This window comes from Mercurialis annua, linkage group LG4 (assembly GCF_937616625.2).
Source record: "Mercurialis annua linkage group LG4, ddMerAnnu1.2, whole genome shotgun sequence".
Classification (NCBI taxonomy): domain Eukaryota; kingdom Viridiplantae; phylum Streptophyta; class Magnoliopsida; order Malpighiales; family Euphorbiaceae; genus Mercurialis; species Mercurialis annua.
In genome coordinates, this window is record NC_065573.1 from 32,593,325 (window position 1) to 32,598,854 (window position 5,530).

A 5,530-nucleotide genomic window follows, 5' to 3' on the forward strand; every position below is an offset into this window, starting at 1 on the left:
AAACATTAACTTAGAGAAATAAAACGAATTTTAATATTTTTTATTAAATAATTAAAATAATATTCTATACCGATAAATTTTATTTTTTAAATAATATGATAACATTGCACTTAAAGGTGTAAACGGACGTTGATCTTGATATATGTCAATTTCATAATTGAGTATGTTATATAAGCTTACAAGTTCGAGCTGTCTACTTCCATTTTTAAAGTAGATATATCAAGCGAAAGTCTGAATGAATTTCTAATTTCTTAATAATTTTTTATGTTACTTTTAATTTTTTTTAAACTAACTTTGAATATTTCTTGAGTAAGGGCCTCATTCACGAAATGTACTCTAATACTTAAATCATATTTATTTTGATAAAATGATCGTTAATATAATTTTAATAATCTTTAAATTATAAATTACTTAGCTTTAAATAAAAAATAAAATTAATTAATTTTTAATTATATTAAAAAATAAAAGTGAATTAGATTTTTTATTTTTAAAAGTAAATATTAACTAACATAAATAAAACTAATTTTAATATTTTTTATTAAATTATTAAAATGATATTTTATACCAATGATTTTTTTTAAAATAATACATAACAACATCGCATTTACAGAAGTAAACTGACGTATTTTGAAAAAAAAAAAAGTAAACAGATGTCGATCCTTATAAATGTCAATTTCGAATTTGAGTATGTTATATAAACTTAGAAGACAAAACTGACTGCTCCATTTCTAATAAAAAAAATAAGAAAATAATAATATTTTTATTAATTTAAAAATATCTTTATTGTTAATTTAAAGATTATAAAAAGTTAACTAAATTGCATTAACATCTTATATTATTAATTAAAATTATATATTTTTTAAAATATATATATTAAAATAAATTTTTATATGAAAATAATTACAAGGACTTTGTTTATATAAAATTAAAGTGTAGGGACCTTATTTGTATAAACTAAAAGTGCAGGGACCTTATTTGTATATATTAAACTACAAAACTGAATACTAGTCTCATTAACGGCGCGTGTACTGCACGCGCTAACAGAACGTTAACAGAGGGACCTTGAGATGATGGAAGTTAAAGTGTAGGGATGTAACAATGGGATACTTTAGTGCAGGGACCTTATATGCAAAAACAGAAAAGTGCAGGGATACGCGGATGTATTAAGCCTAAGAGAAATGCAAAACTGAAATAAACCGAATAAAAAAAATTGATTTGGTTTAAATTTAATTTCCACTTCGGCTTTGAACATTATTAATTTAATTAAATTTCAATATAAATCAAATTAAATAATTAAATTAAACTAAAAATTGATCAAACTGACTAGTTTGATTTAATTTGATTTTTTTTAAATTAGTTCAATTCGATTTTGATAAAATGAAAATTTCAATTACGTTTTGTTAAATTTAGACTGAATCATACCTCTACTGATGCGTTATGTATTCCCTACGCTATATTTAAAAGATATTTGTTATCACTTTTAAAATGTCTCGTTCAAACACCAACTTATTGATTTTTTATATTTTAGTTAATTTTTTTTTATTATCTTTGTATTTCAATATTTAACTCAATTCGCCTAATAAGTAATTCATAAACAGAATTTAAAATAATTAATAAATATGAAACCAAAAATTAATTTTGAATTTTTTTAAGTTATAATAAAATGTATAAATTGAGTATTATTTTGTTGTAACTGATTTGTTTTAGAAGTGTGTCAATTAGGTTTCAAGGAATTCCGGAATTGCATATTTGTGTGTCATTTTGATTGTATGATTGAGCCAACTATAGCACTATAATCATGCTCAAAATAAACAATGCTGTAATCTTCTCAAATGAAATCTATACTATAATTGTAAGAGTTTTCTTGTACATTTCCCCCTTTTCAAGGATGGTTTTGGATGGTTATAAAATATGCTACTTGTAAAGAAGCTAAAATCTTGTTGCATGCTTGCGATATATTTATGTATGTTGCTGATAATTTTAATTATATAGGTATAAATAATTACAAAGTTACTTAATTGCATATGTTAACTTCTGAAACAAAGGGCTAATAATCATGGACGGTCCTCGACCTTTGCACTAAGCTTCCCTAAACCCCCTCACCTTTCAAAAGCTACACTAAACCCCCTGACCTTTATGGCGGCGCCATTCATGGCCCTTCTGAAAAAAAAAAAACACAAAATCGCGGCGCCGCCAACGATTTAATCGTTTGCATGCGTTTTCCTCGCCACCTGTCGACCCACGTGACCTGTCCTCTGTCAGTTGCAACAGTCCCTCTCTCTGACATGCCGGTTGACTTTTCAAATTTTAAAATCAAAAAAAAAAAAATTAACCGCTCGGTAACTTTTATCTCTCTTTCATCTTCTTTCTGACATACTCTTTCATCCTTCTCTTCTCTTCCCTTTTTTCTTCTGAAACTCATTCTCTTCCCTTTTTTCTTCTGAAACTCTCATTTTCACACCGCCATTGTCTCGTCGATTGCCTGTTCATCTTCCGTGCTTTCTGTGTTTTTGCATTGTGAAGAAGAAAAAATAACGAAGGAACAAAACATAAATTTAGAGTGAGAAAGATTGATTTTTACTCTTGTTATCTGGTTCATGTAGTTTAGGGTTTGATTAACGTGGTGTATTTACGCTCTCTGTGTCACAGGTTTTTATAGTGAAAGAATTACAAAAATGAGAAAGAAAGGTAAAGGAAAATCAAAGGAAAGAGAACGAACGGGACCACCTGGAACTGCTGGATGGGGTTTAATGGATGAGAGCGATAGTGACGAAGTGGTGGAAGGTATGTAGGACCACATAGTACTTTGGTTTCTGTAAATGTTTGTTATTCTATGCTTTGATTTATTAGCCGCTTTTGGACATAGGACTACAAGTTGCTTTATGTTTGTTTACTGTTGTAGGACCACTAGTTGGTTTGATTTGTTTAATCTTTGTACGAGTTGTTTATTGTTTTCACGTTTCTGTTGGTTGGCATTTACTATTATTTTTGTGTTGCTTGATGGTTGTTGGTGTGTTTAAATATTTGTCTGTTTGCAGTGTCACCAGGTTTTGAATTTTTTCAAATCAACCTTCACATTAATGGGGCATTGGGGGAATGGGGTTACCATGATGGGGAAGTGTCCACCGGCGTTTATTCTGTGTCTGGTATGACTATGAAGAAATTAGATAGATGGATGAAAAGAGAAAAAGTTGAGGGCTTAGTTGATTATTACTGGAAAGAAAAAGACAAGGAATTTCATGATTGGATTAGACCGATAAATCACGACGATGATGTTATGGAAATGGCAAGTGCTGGGAAGAGGGATGGAGAAGTGGATGTCTATGTTAGGAAACTGACCGTTAAAGACATTGAGGCTTTAGTCCCTCCGCCCCCCTCGCCCCCACATGTTGTAATTGAGGAGATACCAAATCCCAAAGATTTAGCTTATGTGTATCCCACTCCCGTGAAAAAAGTAAGGGGTAAACCATTGGCTACCAAGGCTGGTGGGAGTAAACCACTGGGTACCAAGGCTGTTGGTGAAGGTCCTTCAGAAAGTGGGGGGTCATGGATGAGTCCATATGTAAGTGAATATGTAAGTGAAGGGGCTTCTATGGTCCAGGGAAATACGCAGGCTCAGGGGAATGAAGGGGCAGATTTTTTGGGACAAACTGACACTGGGAATGATGAGGTTGCTGGTGAGCGGGCAAATGAAGAGGCAAGCGTTCAGATGGCTGATGAAGATTGCCATGATAAGGGGGATGGGGCTGCTGAAGAATGCCAACTTAATGGGGCTGAGGCTGGGGCTGTGGATGGGGCTGAAGCTGAGGCTGGGGCTATGGATGGGGCTGAGGCTGAGGCTATGGATGGGGCTGAGGCTGAGGCTATGGATGTGGCTATGGATTTGGCTGAGGCTGAGGCTGGGGCTGCTGAAGATTGGCAAGTGAATGGGGTTGAGGCTGGGGCTAGTGAACAGCATGGGCCACAAGAGGAAGAAGTTCCAATACAGGGGCCACATGAGGAAGCTCAGGATTTGGGGGCTGACGATGGGCCGCACATGGATGAGGTAGAGGGGCTGCATGATAAGGGTCCTACTCAACAAACTCAAGATGTGGACTTCGACAATTTCTTCCAGACCCAACATCAGCCCCCTTTTGAGGGTTTATTTGAGGACCAGAACAGGGAACTACCGCAAAGGCAAAGTGAAGACCAGCCACCAATGCCCACTGAAGAAGAGCTTCATCATTCACATGAATGGGTTGAAGTTGAAGATTGGGATGATGATCTAGATGAGTACATTGTGGATCCTGATTATGACATCTTGGATGGTGATGAAGATTTGACTACCGAGTTGAGGTCAAACGGTCAGTTGCCTGAAGAGAATGAAGAGAATGAAGAGAATGAACAGGATGAAGAGAACGAAGAGAATATTGGTGCTTCGCAGAACAGGGCTGGTGGGAGACCCAAAGGTAAAGCCCAATTTGAGTCTGGTGGTGTTGACAGAACAATTCACCAGGACACTGTGGGTGGTGATTCAGAGTACGTAGAGTCTGATGGTAATAGATCTATTTCAGATTCAGAAGAAGAGGGGGGGAGGATTTTAATGTGTTTGATGAAGACCACGACCATGAGGGTCCAACTTTCTCTATTGGGATGTTGTTCACTGACAGGGAGCAGTTTAAGAAGGCCTGCCGTGAGTGGGGGATACACCACAGGTACCAACTGCACTTCCCTGTAAATGAGATAACAAGGGTGAGGGCAAAGTGCTACTCAAAGAGCAAATGTAAGTTCTACGTGTTTGCCTCAAAGCTGCACCTCAAAGATCCCAATGACAACACATTCCGAGTGAAGACCCTTGATCTGCGCCATACATGTCCTAAAGTGAGCAAAAACTTCCACCTGACTAGTGCAGTCCTCGCCGACAAGTACTTAGAAGAATTTAGAAACGATCCTGAATATAAGTCTGAAGTGTTTGTGAAGAAGATTCAGACGGACCTAAAACAATCAATAAGCATTCAGCAGGCAAGAAGAGCAAGAAGGGCAGCATTGGACAAATTGGAGGGTGATGAAGACCGGCAATATGAGAAGCTGTATGACTATAAGAGGGAGGTTTTGAGAACCAACCCAGGCAGCACGGTGGAGTTTAAAGAAGCAAGGGGGAAGTTCCAGGGAATGTATGTATGTTTTGATGGGTTGAAGCAGGCCTTCGTGAATGGGATGAGACAGATTGTCTGTCTGGATGGGTGCTGGTTGAAGGGTAAATACGGGGGTCAACTTCTTTCTGCAACAGGGATTGATCCAAACGACTGTATGTACCCCTTAGCATATGCCTGGGTTAAAACGGAGAACACGGAGACCTGGATGTGGTTTATTGGGCTACTATCAGTTGATTTGCACCTTACGAATGCCGCTGTTTTCATGTCCGATAAACAAAAGGTACAATCCTATCTTGATTAATGTGCTGTATTAGATTTTTTACATTAAGATCAGGGTCCTTTGGTGAATAATGTACAAACTATAGGGTGTGTTATTGATTGCATGGGTGATTATA